Source organism: Bubalus bubalis, chromosome 9, assembly GCF_019923935.1.
Source record: "Bubalus bubalis isolate 160015118507 breed Murrah chromosome 9, NDDB_SH_1, whole genome shotgun sequence".
Lineage (NCBI taxonomy): Eukaryota > Metazoa > Chordata > Mammalia > Artiodactyla > Bovidae > Bubalus > Bubalus bubalis.
In genome coordinates this window covers 92,853,362-92,868,991 of record NC_059165.1, presented here as the reverse complement: position 1 = coordinate 92,868,991, position 15,630 = coordinate 92,853,362, and the positions used below count along the sequence as shown (strand labels likewise).

The 15,630-nt window shown below is 47.7% G+C and overlaps 1 protein-coding gene and 1 long non-coding RNA gene across 4 annotated transcripts in view; one reads left to right on the top strand and one right to left on the bottom strand.

Moving 5' to 3' along the window:
- The window catches only part of RFX2 (regulatory factor X2), a 94,905-nt gene that overhangs the window by 28,959 nt on the left and 50,316 nt on the right, over positions 1-15,630 (top strand). The gene's annotated exons all lie outside the window — the stretch shown is intronic.
- LOC112586967 lies at positions 3,732-6,577 on the bottom strand. The gene is made up of 3 exons (XR_003111501.3): positions 6,446-6,577; positions 4,405-4,551; positions 3,732-4,059 (listed from the first exon to the last, which is right to left on the bottom strand). It is a non-coding gene; the product is annotated as an uncharacterized LOC112586967 (long non-coding RNA).

The window sequence follows — 15,630 nt, the reverse complement described above, 5'->3', positions numbered from 1 at the left end:
CTTCTCTGTTCTCCCCTTATGAGCTCAGCCAGTCTCGTGGCTTAAAATAGATCATCTATACACTGCTGGCCCCAGCCCATGTCATCTGTCCACGATGACTCCAGCTTACTCTTGCCTCGCAAACCTTTACTTATCTATCCACCTGAATATCTCAGTATTCCAACTCAGATGTCTGAGCCTCTCACCTCTCACACCTTTAAAAATCAACTCCTGGCTGCACCCCAGGCTTGCTTCTGTTTCAGTTTTCCTATTCTCATCCTTTTAATTGCAAAAAAATCTTTAAGACACTCTTGACTTCTTTCTCCCACACTCTGCATCCGGCCTGTAAGCAAATCCTGCTGACTCCACCTGCTGTGTTTATCCAGAGTCTGACTGGCACCCCTCTGCTGCTGTCACCCAGCCTGGGCCACATGATCGTCTCTCACCTGCATGACCACATTCACCTATTAACTGCAGTCTCTGCCTCTACCCTTTTTCTTCTTCACCCACTCTCAACCCTGTAACTAGAGGAACCTGGTTAAAACACAAGTCAAATCAGGTCATTCCTGGGCTGAAACTCTTTGGTCGCTTGGATTTCACCCAAAGTGAAAACCAGAGCCCATGTGATGGTCTGTGTGGCTCTTTCCTGCTCATCTGGTTCCCTCAGCACTAGTCACTGGGCAAGTATGATCCCACCTCAGGACCTTTGCACTGGCTGTTCCCTTCAAAGGAATGCTCTTCCCAAAAATACCTGAATGGCTCTGCCCCTCCCGTTCCTCATCTCTGTAATCAGTCTTTTCAGGAAGGCATATGAGAGCCCTTTAAAAGCTGCAACCCCTTCTCCCCCCACCCCACAGCCGCAACTCTGCCCCATTTGCCCCTTGGAATCTGTCACTACCTGACATAGTATATATTTATCTTGCTCATTTTGTTTACAGTCTCTCTCCCCTGTCCCCCCATTGCCTACTAGAACATAAACTCCACGAGGGAAGGGAATTTGGTCTGCTTTGATTCCTGGGCGATGCCTGCCCAGGCTGAGCAGTCAGTAAATGGATTTTGGTTCAAATCAATGAATAATGCAACTAGGATGCCCGTGTCCATCCTCTTTCTGGAGAGGGGGTTTGGGGTCCTCACACCTGCATGGCAGAGCTTCCCTCCAGATGGGGAGTCCAGGCAGACTGGGCACTGTCCCCTGGCAACCCCAGAACTAGAGATCGGCATGATGACCACTCCACATCACTGCTTAGCCCTGGGTAAATGGCCCAAGAGTTTGACCTGGAATTCCTGGTCTCCCTGAAGCCCAGGTTCAGAGTCTTAACAACATGGGAATCCACCTTCCTTTCTTCTCAAGGACACGCATCCATCTATCCTAGGAGCGACTCCTGGATGCTGTTTTAAGACAAAGGTTCTGTGTACCATGGGCCAGGCCCCAAGCAAGAGCTTTAATTATGCACCAGTCTCTTAGTGTCGTGTGCTTTGATCATCTGAAATGTTGACCCTTGTGGCTGGAGCCACGTGCTCCCCATTCAGTAAATGTGTTTGAAGATCATTGGCTGCGCTCCCCCTAAAATCAGACCATAGCTTAGAACCCCACAATCCCTTTGTAAGCCTGGGGGCTGCCCCCTCTCCCTTTTCCTGGTCCAGAGCCCCCAGGGGCCCAGGCACAGCCTGCACTGCTCCACCAAGCTGGAGCTCTCTGACTTTGAGTTCAGCTGGCTTTCTCTGTGGGTCAAGATTGGCCAACACTAGGGACCTCCCTGTGGCCTCTCCCTGTGTGTCCCTGTGCTTCCTGCCATCTGGGGGCCCCAGTGTGGCCTAGCTTCCTCTTCCAGGAGACTTCCCTTCTGGGAGCGGGGGTGGGGGGGGCGGAATTGGGAGGGTGGCGGGGAGAGCAGACACCAGGTTGCCAGATGCTGTCAGTTTCTCCCCGTACTGTCACAGGCTGCTGTCGCAGGATGCGTTTCTAGTGCCAAGTCCATGGTTTCCTTTGCACTTATTTCTTACGCACTTGACGTTCTCAAAAGTCTTTTTAATTAGGTATCTACTTCTCTGTTCTTACGTGTTTTTCAAACAGCTGAATCTCCGAGCTGTTTCAGTTTCTGTAATCACTGCCCAGAAAACCTGGGTGCAGTTACGAGCTACCCCACCTTGTTGGCTTGGTGATAAATAAATTCTTTCCTCTTGGAGAAAAAGGCACTTTCTCCTCCCAGCACTAGGAAGGCTTGAAGAAGTCCCTCCTCTGATGCTTTCCACGGAGAAAGTTGGTCCTTCTTAGGTTTTGTTATTTCAGAACAAATATGGTAAACTGTTTTCCCCTTGGTTACTATAGAGAGGAGATTATTTGCCTTTCTCTTTGGGCTTCTGAAAATAATAGATTACATATTTGGGAGGGTTTTTTTTTAGATCTGGTTAATGTGAGATAGAGGGGATTGCTCTGGGATGACATTGTTTGGTTTGGGAAGTATTCTCGCAGTTGCCCAGCAACAGGCTCTTGGAGACGGGAGTGGACGGCGTCGCCCCTGGCAACCGTTGTTACTCAGCAAACAATGAGGGCCGGCAAACAGTGCCAGGACTGCGGACTCCAGGTTTTAACTGAACATCTGCATATATTTTTCCCTGGTGAAACTGTTTGAGTTTGATCTGCCACCACAGGTAGACGTGGGTCCACCGAGGGTTGACTTAGAAGAAAGTGTATTGTCACACTGGTATCTCATCCATGTAAACCAGGAGGAGCAGTTGGGAGAAAAAAAAAACAAAGGAACTTTCAGTCCCTTGAATATTTCCTAGACTTTTCTCAGCTGGAGACTTATTTCAGTCTTCTGTCGAATATCTTTTTTGATCTAATTTCTTGTGTTTATAAAAATCTTTACCCATCTAGCCTACTTATCTTAGGTCCTTGATAAACTTCAACTCCTTTGTCATTTTTCAGCATAAAGTTTTTATTCCTGTTGCTCCAAAATATCAGAAAAGCCAGGCTTAGACCCCTGACAACTCACTCGTAAAGACAGTCACATGTCAGGGTGGCTGGTGATGGAAACTGAACCCTGAACCTTCTGGTTCTTCAATATTCCTCTTAAGAATTTGGGAATGCAGGTGACCCTCAGGGGAGCATGTACATTATGCTTATGGCATTGCTTATATGTGGAACCTAAAAAAAAAAAAAATGGTACAAGTGAACTCATTTACAAAACAAATAGTCACAGATGTGGAAAACACATTTATGGTTACCAGGGAGGAAGAGTGGGAGGGAAATTAGGAGATTGAGATTAACATATACACACGACTGTATATAAAATAGATAACTAATAAAGACCTGCTGTATAGCACAGGGAACTCTACTCAGTGCTCTGTAATGACCTATATGGGAAAAGACTCTAAAAAGGAGTGGATACATGTGTGCGTATAACTGACTCATTTTGCGGTACAGCAGAAACTAGCACAACATTGTAAATCAACTATATGCCAAGAAAGATTCTTTTAGAAAAAAAGAAGCAGGATGTTCCCACCAGATCCTCACCCTGTTGAGGGGCGCTTTGCAGCCACTTTGCACAGGGTGGCTTTTGATCAAAACAGTGTCACTCCCCAGCAGAGAGAACGCTTGTTTACTGGGCTCGGTTGCTGAGGTAAACACTGCCCATGAACTTCATTCAAAGCCGGTGACACATCTCTTTCCCTCCTCCCTGCACCACCGCCCGCCCACCAACCAGGGCTATAAATTGAGAAATGTTAGCCAGGGCAGGTTTTTGGTGGGGACTTGATCCTGCCTTGTTCATCTGAGTGCGGGCTGTCTGACGAAGGCCGCCGCCACCCCACGACTGCCACCCGTGTGAGAACGCAGCAGCCCGCGGTCAGTAGAGCAGCCCTTGCAGGGAGACTTGCCGAGTCGCGCAGATTTGTGTTTCTTTGTGTTGTTGTTGTTGTGTTTCTCTCTGGCGGGCGATTCTGGCTGAAGCCCCCAGAACACACTCTGCACCTTCGTGTCAGCATTTCAGCTCGGGTCTTAGGACAGTGTAACGTATCTGAACACATTTCCCGACGTTGTTTTGCAGCCAAAACTTATCACGGGATGTCATTTGTGTTCTGAAACAAATAAAGCAAGCTGTTAAAAAAAATCTTGTTAGATGTCATCCCTATTAGATGTAATCAAGATCTAGTTATGAGACTTCCCTTGTGGTTCAGTGGCTAAGACTCCTCTCTTAAAGCAGGGGTCCCAAGTTCGATCCCTAGTCAGGGAACTAGATCCCACATGCTGCAACTAAGACTCAGCATAGACAAATAAATTTAAAAAGATACATACATATCCAATTAGGTCAAACGTTGCTGGAATCAAGATGAGTAAGTTCTGACTTACATAAAGATTACCCCAAAGATTAATTAGAACACACAATTGTTCCTTCAGCAGGAGAATTGTAGATCGTTACATACTGAGGAATATAAATTCGTCCAAAAGAAACGCTGCTCTGCATTCCGGAAAATTGTTTCAGATGCGGTCCCAGTTTAGGAAAGTCATCTTTCAGGAGTTGTAGCCTGATCTGGGGGCTTCCCAGGTGGCACTAGTGGTAAAGAATCCACCTGCAGTGCAAGAGACCCAGGTTAGATCCCTGGGTTGGGAAGATCCCCTGGAGAAGGGAATGGCAACCCGCTCCAATATTCTTGCCTGGGAAATTCCCTGGAGAGAGGAGCCTGGCGGGCTACAGTCCAAGAGGTTACAAAGAGTCGGATACGACCGAGCACAGCACAGCCTGATTTTATTTATTTATTAAGATTTTTTTATGTCAATCATTTATTTAAAGTCTTTATTGAATTTGTTACAATATTACCTCTGTTGTTTACATTCTGATTTTTGGCCCAGAAGCATGTGGGATCTTAGCTTCCCCACCAGGGATTGACCCCACTCCTCTTGCATTGGAAGGCCAAGTCTTAATCATTGGACCACCAGAGAAGTCTCTAATTTTAAGCTTTTCTTTTAAGCACTGTGATAGTTGCTTAGTCATGTCCGACTATTTGCAACCCCATGGACTGTAGCTCTCCAGGCTCCTCTGTCTGTGAAATTCTCCAGGCAAGAATACTGAAGTGGGTAGCCACTCCCTTCTCCAGGATTGGACTGCCAGGGAAGTCCCTAATTTTAAACTTTTCTTTTAAATTGATCATTTAATAAAATTCCCATGGACATTCTCCCCACCCCACCCCCACATAGCAGGCCTGGCAGCTTGGGCACCTCACATCTTTGGGTGAAGTAGCCCTTCCTCCTTTGGAGGATAGAGTTAGGGTGCTTGGAGTTTTTAAGGGCTCCTCCCCTGCTCTCACGTCAAGGAGACATTCTCCATTTTTAGGTAGTCTGTTTCTCTGCTTTTTAAATCCCGGAGTGAGGTGATGACCAGTGGGAAGTTGGGGGTGACTTGGAAGGTCCTGGGTGTGCTGTCATGGGGGTAATGCCAGCCAGCCTCTCTGGGCCTGAATCTGTCACAGAGGTGCTGCTCATCACCCATGGTCGCTAGCTGTCTCTGGGACACTGAGGGGGGCAGGAAGTGGTGGCACCAGGTAGCCCTATACTGGGCTGGGTTGTCACCGGCTCAGACCCAGAAGATGCTGGTCCAGGAAGCAGTGCCTGGCCTGGCCCTCATCATCCTCCCCCCTCCCCCTCCTGCTCCCTCCTCTGTGCCCCTCTTGTGGGGGGCACTCAAAAGGGGATGAGTTAACTCAATGCCTTCCACACCTGCCCAAATACAAAAGCAGGATGCCGATAGCACTGTGTCCCGGAACCCAGGGCCAGGACCCTGGCCAGTGGGAGGCATGGCCAGTGGGAGGCAGAGCCGGTGGCCGGCTCAGCGGAGGCAGACAGGGCAGTCAGGCAGCCCTCAACAGCTGTGAGGGGTCCCCGTGCACCAGCTCACTCCAAACCACGTCTGGGGGGTCACCCATCGTGGGCAACATGCTAGGGGCTGGGAGGGGTCCTCAAGGATGACTAAGACCCAGACTTTGTTTTCTAACATGCACAGCTGCATGATAGGAGGCAGATGTGAGGCCCCCGGCACCCAGAAGGGTGTGTGGTGGGTGTGGAAATGCCATGCTTAGCGAGGTTGTGGCCTCAGACCAGGGAGTCTCCTGGGGGATGACCCTGCCTCGAGGGGACACTGGGCAATGTCTGAGGACGTCTGTGGTCATCACGACTGGGGGTGTTACTGGCATCGAATGCGTGGGGAACACGGAGGCTGCTCTACAGCACCCAGAACCGCCCTCTATGGAGGATGTTGGGCCCGCAAAGTCACTAGTGCTGAGGCCGAGACACCCTCGCAAGCAGCTCTTCTCAAACTTTGAATGCGCAGAGGCGGCTCCTGGGATTGTGTAGAAAACAAGGTTGTGATTTATGAACAGTTCCAGGAAACACGGGCAGTTCCTCTCATCCCAGCTGGCTTCACCCCCCCACCCCCACCCAGGGGACCCTGGGGGATGTCTCCACACTTACGGATGTTGTGGCTGGGGAGGTGTTCCTGGCCTCAAAGGGGGATGGGGCCTGGGGATGCCGCTTGGTACCCACAGGGCACGGAACAGCCTCACTTCCAGGAGTGACCCAGCCCCATGGGCCAGAGTAAACACCTTGGAGCTGACCAGCAAGAGAGGGGTAGAAACAGCAGGCTGGGATCCGGGCTGGATGCAGGAGGATGTGGGGGGCGGGTAGATGACGCGCTGGAGGCGGGGCCTAGATCTGGGATGGAGAGGTTGTGTCACCAGTAGGGTGACGGAGGTACAGTTCAGAGCAGAACCCCAGGATGAGGAACTTCTCTGCAGAGAGAACTAACTGCAAGTGCAAACACGTACACATAGGAGTCCCCTCCTCTTACTATAAGGATCATTTGTTTCTCCCTCCTGAGCCAGGGGATCCAGTCAACCCTCAGTTCAGTAGAAACATCCAGAGGAAGAAAATGGCAACAGTGTCTTATGAGTGTTTGCCTCCAGTTTTCTCACGTTAGCCTGTGGGGGGTATATGTGTGTGTACACATGTATATGTATTTGTGTATCTGTGTGCTCTATGTGCTTCTGTGTGTGCATGTGTCTATACACAGGTATGCCAATGTGTGTTGGTTCTTGTGTATGGGTATACATGTGTGTATGCGTGTGTGTGTCTGTTGTGGGTGCATGTGTACCTGGGTGAGCAGATGACACTTCTCAGCAACCCCCCTCCTGGGACAGATAAGTGGCTGATGTGCTGAATTTTGGGGGGGCCTCCTCCTGCCCAACCAGGGGGGAATTCCCTGGAACCCAGGTCTCATGCAGTTTAAGTGATTACTATGAGGGGATGGAATTAGAGTGCTTTCCAGAAGCACACTTGCTGGATGAGAATGTCAGGGCAGGCTGGTGTGGTTTTTTGTTTGTTTGTTTGTTCTTGGCTGTGCTAGATCTTAGTTATGGCATGAGGGGGTCTTAGTTGGAGCATGCGGGATCTAGTTCCCTGACCAGGGGTCATACCCGGGCCCCCTGCATTGGGAGCACAGAGTCTTAGACCTTGGACCACCAGGGAAGCCCCAGGCTGATGGGTTTTTGATTCACGTTTTCCCCTGAATCTGTGACGTTTTCAGTGGCAGCTAAAATCAGACCACATCCCAGATGAGGTAACCGTACCTAAGTCTGGACAACTTTTACATTCAGTCAAATCATGTCTGTTTAGAAGGAAAGTGAGACAGCGTCGTCCCATTACAATGTGGGGGAAGGTCATGGTCCTTGGAGTTCGGAGGGGCATGTCCCACGCGACTCCGACCCCTGCGACCGGCTGAGCACCTGCCTGCCTCCCACCCTGGCATCATGCTTAGAGGCCTCCAATGGCCAGTTTCAAGGGCTGGGGCCTGATCCTGTCTCTGCTGGAGGAAGAGGGATGGCTTGGCTCCCGTCACGAAAACAGCAACAGAAGCCCAGTTCTGACCAAAAGAAAAAGGAATTTGAATTCTGAAGATACTTCATTCCAGAGCGACTCAGAGCCAATTCTGATCCCTCAGAGTCTATGGCTGCAAAAGGAAAAACAAACAAACAAAAAAAAAAACTGAGAATTGACTGAGGAATGCCAGGGCATCCGAAAGGTTTAGGCCAATGATGGGTCACCCTTGATGTGAGTTGAAATTATGGTGCTTAGAAAGAGTGGGTAGATTTTAAAGGGTCCAGTTGTTTTCCCCCCTCACTCTGTGCCCCTCATCTGGCAGGATTTCAACTGTTTGGGGCCCGGGTCACCGCAGGGCCCGCTCTGTCATTGTCCCTATTCTCAACCTGTCTTTGAGTCTGTCGTTCTCAAGCACCATTTGTCTGTCTCATGTCCCAGAGGCTGCACAGTCCCTGAGGACGCTGCTGCTCCAGCAAAGCAACCCTGTCCCCCGCCCCAGGGATGCTTGGGTGGGAGAGGCACTCCTGGTATCTGGTGGGTGGGGGCCAGAGGTACCACCAGCACCCACAGTGCCTGGGCCAGCCCCTCACAGAGAATGACCTGCCGATTACCCACAGTGGGGACCCTGCATCAGTGCCTACTGAGGGAAGGGGGCTGGGAGGGCCAAAGATAGAAAGGATGTAATTTCCACCTTCATGGATGATTATGTTGTTGTTCAGTCACTGAATATTGTCCGACTCTTTTCAACCCCACAAACTGCAGCACACCAAGTTTCCCTGTCCTTCACTATTTTCCCGGAGTTTGCTCAAACTCACGTCCATTGAGTCAGTGATGCCACCCAGCCATCTCATCCTCTTTTGCCCCCTTCTTTTGCTCTCAATCTTTCCCAGAAGGTCTTTTCCAATGAGTCAGCTCTTCTCATCAGGTAGCCAAAGTATTGGAGCTTCAGCTTCAGCATCAACCCTTCCAATATTCAGAGTTGGTTTCCCTTAGGATTGACTGGTTTGATCTCCTTGATACAGTGTTATAGGATCCACTTTTCAGCAAAGAGGAGAGGGGCGTTTCGTTCTGCAAGTATATGGATCTCCGCTGAGTAACCATCCCACAGCAGGGGCCACACACCAGCAGGGCCAGTTGAGAAAGTAGACCCCACACGGCTTGCTCCCCAGACCTGGCCTCAGACCGGAGGGGATCCATGAGCGGCAAAGTGACCTGATGCTTCTGGTCCCCGTAACAACTCTGCGAATGTCAACACAAGTGTCAAGCCAGACCCCGGGGTGCGAGACAACCCGTGCTCTTGAGAACATTCTGGACTTGTGGCTTCTCGTCCATAGGGAAGACATGAATTGCTTATGAACCCAGGTGCCATCGAATGCCACCAAATACCAGCAGAGGCCACATGTCTCTCCCCAAAGTAAGAGTAAAAGGTCTGCGACTCTCCAGTGAAGTGAAAGTTGCTCAGTCATGTCTAACTCTTTGCGACCCCATGGACTATACAGTCCATGGAATTCTCCAGGCCAGAATTCTAGAGTGGGTAGTCTTTCCCTTCTCCAGGGGATCTTCCCAACCCAGGGATCAAACCCAGGGCTCCCGCATTGCAGGCAGATTCTTTACCAGCTGAGCCACAAGGGAAGCCCCAGAGTGGAAGTTAATTGGCCATTCAGAACAAAGGTAACCAAAACCCAGCAGGCTGCTCTCCCCTAATTACCCAGAGATGACAAGCAGCTTCCTAAATGTCGAGAGACCCATGCAAGGCAGGTGATCCCTCTGCTTCAGGGAGGAGCAGGAATAGAAAGGCCATTGCTTCAGGTCGTGGTGAGTCAGCACCAGGCTAGGAACCGGGCCCAGAAATTGCCCTCAGCTTTTTCTACATTTCCTTTCCTGTCATTACTGGTTGCTGGGTAACCAGAGTATTTTCCTGTCAACAGAAGCCTCTTCCCTTTGTGCCCGGGCAGATTCATTCATCGAGGCCCTGATCCAGGGCTGCTGACGGTGGGTCTCTACTGGGTCCCCTCACAGATGCTCAGGAACCCTCGCCCCTGTTCCCACTGGCGGTGTTTCTGGGCAGCGTCTCCAGCAGGTCAGACATGCATTCTAAACGCCAGGCCGGCCCAGGAGGGGAATGCTGCGCCCATGGCCCTTCGTGTTCCCACTTTCTCAAGCCTGCCCTTATCTGGGAGCACACGACAAAGGGACCATGCTCGGCTTATAAACAACACACTGGGCGTGTCTCTGAGCCACACAGAGCTCTGGGCCAACCTGGCCAGGCTGGGCCACGGGTCCTGTTCCAGGGAGCGGCCGAAGACGGAAAGCCGTCAGAGAAAGAAGGCTTGAGTCCTGGCCTGGGGAAGAAGAACAGGAGAGAGGACGAGTACGTGAGGTAGAACAAGCAGGAAGACGCAATGGAATGACTCCTAGTTCTGATCACAAGTTCAAGTTCAAAGCAGATGCTCAGCCACCCAAGTTGATTGCAGTCACCCATGAGCCTGACCCAGGTGAGCAGGAAAATGGAAATGCAGAGGACTTCACATTGTGTGTGGTGTCTGCTGGCCTTGTCCTCGAGGCTGGCTACCTTCCCACAGCCCCTGGGGGCGGGTCAATCACCCTGATCCTGCCTCACACCTTCCAGAAGGACCCCTGAAACTGCTGGTCCCCTCTTCACAGGCTGCCAACTCAGCACCAGCGCTGTGGAGAAAGACAGGAGCCAACATTCGTTCCTTGTGGCTGAAAACTAATAGCAGGATGAGTGTTTCTGGTTTCACTTTCTGTTATGGAATTTTCAAGCATCAACAAAATCCACATGCAGGATCAGGATCAGTTCAGCTCAGTCACTCAGTCGTGTCCGACTCTTTGCAACCCCATGGACTGCAGCACCCCAGGCTTCCCTGTCTATCACCAACTCCCAGAGCCTACTCAAACTTATGTCCATTGCATCAGTGATGCCATCCAGCCATCTCATCCTCTGTCATCCCCTTCTCCTCCTGCCTTCAATCTTTCCCAGCATCAGGGTCTTTTCCAATGAGTCAGTTCTTTGCATTAAATGGCCAAAGTATTGGAGTTTCAGCTTCAGCATCAGTCCTTCCAATGAATATTCAGGAAATTGATTTCCTTTAGGATCGACAGGTTGGATCTCCACATACAGATGACACCACCCTTATGGCAGAAAGCAAAGAAAAACTAAAGAGCTTCTTGATGAAAATGAAAAAGGAGAGTGAAAAAGTTGGTTTAAAACTCAACATTCAGAAAACTAAGATCCTGGCATCTGGTCCCATCACTTCTGGCAAATAGAGGGGGAAACATGCAGGTAATGAACTCCAAGTAGCCACCAGCAGCCTCCACAGTCATCAGCACTCTACATTTTGTGTCCCCTGCACAAACACCCCCTCCCCACCCTCCACTCGCTAGTAAAGGTTTTTATAGGTTAAGATTTACAGACCATAGGGGCTTCCCTGGTGGTCCAGTAATTAAGACTTCACCTTCCAATTCAGGAAAGTAGGTTCAATCCCTGGTCAGGGAGCTACGATCCCACATCCCACATGCCTTGTGGCCAAAAAGACCAAAACATAAAACTGAAGCAACGTTGTAATAAATTCAATAAAAACTTTAAAAACGGGCCAAATCAAAAAAAAAATTACAGACAATAAATATGGAAATCTTTAGCTGTCCAGTTTAAGCAGGTGGATTTTCCATGTAATACATGTCCTGACACATAGAGAACGTGTCCATCCACCCCTCTCAAAGTTCCCCTGTCCCTTCTCAGACCCGGCGCCCACATTCCTCTGACTCTTCTTTAACCTTGTATTAATTAGCCAGTCTGTATTAATTAGCCAGTCTGCATTATGAACATGCTCTTTCGGATCCATCTTCTTTCGCTCAGTGTAATGAGTCTGAGATTCACCCACGTGTTATCAACAGTTCATACTTCTCTATTGGTGACTTGCTTTCCCCATAGGCTTTTTGGCTGTGTTTGTGTGTGTCCATGTTTGTGTGTATTCAGTGGTTGCTTGAGAGATTATGCTCTGCATCTTTAATTTACCACAATCTGCAGTTTCCGATTCATTCTTCTGATGGACATTTGGATTTTTTCTTCCTTTTGGCTATAAAACTGCTGTGAATGTGCTAGTTTTTTGAAGACATATGTTTCCATTTCTCTTGGATAAACATCCAGGAGAAGAATTTTGCCTTAAAGGGTAGGTTGAACTTACTAGAAAACTACCAAACCTTTTCCCCAATGTGGTGATATCATTTGACATCCCCACAAGTGTATGAGAGTTACAGTTTCTGCATGCGCTCACAACATTGGTTGTCAAATTTTTATTTTAGCCATTCTAGTCGTTGAGTGTTTCGTGGCCTCTCATTGTGGTTTTTATTTGCATTTCCCTAGTGACTATCAATGTTAAATACTATTTCATATACTTATGGGGCATCTGTATACCTTTATGAAGTGCCTGTCCAAGTCTTTTGCCCATTAGATTGTCTTCTTCTTATTGAGTTGTAGGGAGCTTTTTATGTATTGTGGATAAAAGCCCTTTGTCAGATACAATTTTTGCAAATATTTTCTCCTAGACTGGGACTTAACAATTTGAGCTCTTGATGAAATCTTTAATGAGCAGAAGTTTAAAATTTTTGTGAAATCTAATGTATCATGTTTTAACTTTTATGTATAAGTCTGTGATCTAACTCAAAATCATTTTTGTGAATGGTGTGAGGCAGGGGTCGAAGTTCATTTGTTTTCTTCTTCCCATGTGGATATATCATTTGTTTAAGAGACTTCCTTTCTCTGTTGAATTGTCTTGACACCTTTGTCAAAAATCAGCTGAGAAGGAAGAGAGCTGGGGCACCATCAGAAAAGTCAATCGACAATGTAAGTATGGGCTATATTGGTTATATATTTCTAGATTTGATTTATTATTTTTATTATGATTTTTGTAAGTGTGCTCATGAGAGATAATGGTCTAAATACTTTTCTTATAATTTTTTTTATCAAATTTTGGTATCAGGACTTTGCTGACCTCATGAAAAGAGTTGTTAAGTATTACTTTCTCTATTTTCTGGTGGAATTTGTGTATTAATTCCCTTTATGGTGTTAGATAGCATTCACAAGTGACACTGTTTGAGCCTGGACTTTTCTTTGTAGGGAGGTTTTCAATAATGTATTCAATTTCTTTGTATGACCATGTATTTTCTTTTTTAAGAACTTATCTCTTATTTATGTTTAATTTTTATTTTTCTCTGTGCTGGGTCTTCATTGCTGTGTGAGGGCTTTCTCTAGTAGCTTCTCGTTGCTGTGGCTTCTCTTGCTGTGGCGCACAGGCTCTATGGTTCACGGGCTTCAGTAGTTGTGGAGCATGGGCTTCAGTTGTTGTGATGCACAGGCTCAGTTGCCCCACAGCATGTGGGATCTTCCCGGTGAGGGGTCGAACTGGTTCTCCCCTGCATTGCAAGGCAGATTCTTAACCACAGGACCACCAGGGAAGCCCTGACTGCACATTTTCTATTTCATCTTGGTCAGTTTGGGTTTGTTGTGTTTTTCAAAACAGTGCTTGTTTGATCTAAATTGTTAAATGTATTGGCTAAAGTTGTTCATAATAGTTCCATTTTATCATTTTAATTTCTGTGAGATTTGTAGTGCTAGATCTCATCCCAGTCCTGGCATTGGCAATCTGTGTTTTTTTCCTTTTCTTTTCTCTTTCATTCTTGTCATGTCAATTTTTAAATAGAAGGTTGTCAGTCTTTTTATTCCTAGATTTTTTAAAGAGCAGTTTTAGGTTCACAGCAAAATTGAAAGGAAGGCACAGAAATTTTGTGTATACTCTCTGCTTTCACACCTGCATAGCCTCCCCCATTAGCAACATCCCTCACCAGATGGTCCATTTGTTGCAGCTGATAGTATACGTATACTAACACATCATGGGGCTCAGACGGTAATGAATCTGCCTGCAATGCCAGAGACCCAGGTTTGATCCCTAGTTTTGAGATGATCCCCTGGAGAAGAGAATGGCAACTCACTCCAGTATTCTTGCCTGGAGAATCCTATGGACAGAGGAGCCTGGCAGGCTAAAGTCCAGAGTCAGACATGACTGAGCAACTAACACTAACAGATCATTATTAACCAAAGTCCATGCTTTATACTAGGATTCCCTCTTGGTGGTGTACTTTCAATGGGTTTGGACAAATGTATAGTATCCTACAGAGTGTTTCTGGTGGTGTTGTTTAGTCACTCAGTCATGCCCCATTCTTTTGCGACCCCATGGACTGTAGCCCGCTAGACTCCTCTGTCCATGGGATTTCCCAGGCAAGAATCCTGGAGTGGAGTGCTATTCCCTTCTCGAGGGGATCTCCCTGACCCAGGGATCGAACCTGTGTCTCCTGCACTGGCAGGCAGATTCTTTACTGCTGCGCCACTGAAGAAGCCACAGAGTATTTTCACTGCTCTAAAAACCCTCTCTCCTCCTATCTATTCCACCTTCCACCAACTCCTGGCAACCACTGATCTTTTACTGTCTCCGTAGTTTTCCTTTTCCACAATGTCATATCGCTGGAGTCATACAGTATGTATGCTTCATCAGCAACAGCAGGATTATCTTAGTTTGGTTGTAATTGATTTCTCATTTTTGTTTCTCTTGGGTATGAATCACAATTTCCTATTTTTTCTCATAGCTCATGGTCTTTATTGGTTCCTGGACACCATGAATGATATGTTACAGAATCTCTGGATTCTGCCATGTCCCCCTGATGTCCTTTAACTTGGCTGGACTTAAACTGCCCTCCTGCAGTAAGTAGCAGCTGAAATCTTCTCCTAGCATTTTCATCTTTGAACTGCCGGGTTTTCTCCAAGACCCCCATGTCTCCTCCACATGTGTGGTTTTTAGCCAATTGGCTAAAGATTTTGGTGTACTATGTAGTCAGATTTGGGGGTTCACCCTCTCTGTGGCTCTCCGTCTTCCAAGATTCCCCCCAACATTGTGAACTCTCTCCTTTGACACTTCAAGATGCCCAGGGTGCTGCTTTCTGCCACCCAAGCATTCCTGCACAGGGGATTTACCCCCCAGCGAAAGCCAGAGTCCCCAGGCAGTCTGATCTGTGACAGTGGTCTTCCAAGGGCGGGGTCCCTGGCAGTGCCCCCTGCTTTGGTCACCCTCCAGTGTCTAAATAGTTGCTTTAAAAAAATAATAATTTGCCCAGATTTTGTAGTTGTTTTCTGCAGGTTTAATCCAGCCAATTTGCTGCTCCATTACTGAAAGCCAGTGTTTCTTTTGCATGCCTTTGAAAAACCATGTTTTAAAAACCCTAAAGTTTGATGTCCTAAGAGCCCTTGATTAATGGACCCAAATAAAACATTTTTGCAGGAAACTGGATCAGCTTATGTGCAACCTACAACCTTGGTGATCTTAGGTGGGAAAGGAAGGGTATCACACTCTCTGCAGATGGGCATGTTGTGTCTTCATATACAGGAGCAGCCAGACTGACCCACCAGGCATCTGTCATTCTGTCTCTGATCCCAGTGTCAAAGGATGAATTGAGGGAGCAGAGAATTTGGTCTCAAAGAGTCATTATCCTTCCCAGGAGAGTCCTAGGTACCCCTGAAATAACCAGGTGGTTTGTACTTTTTCTGAAACCTCTATGAACCTCTTTGTATTTCCCAACTGTACTGTCTCTTGAAATAATAATTCCATGTATCATTATCTGCTTCATAAAGTGCCATCATAGACTCTTACTATCTGAAATGCTATCTGTAAGTTTTTATCATTCAGTGTCAGATGTAGTACTGAGGCATTACT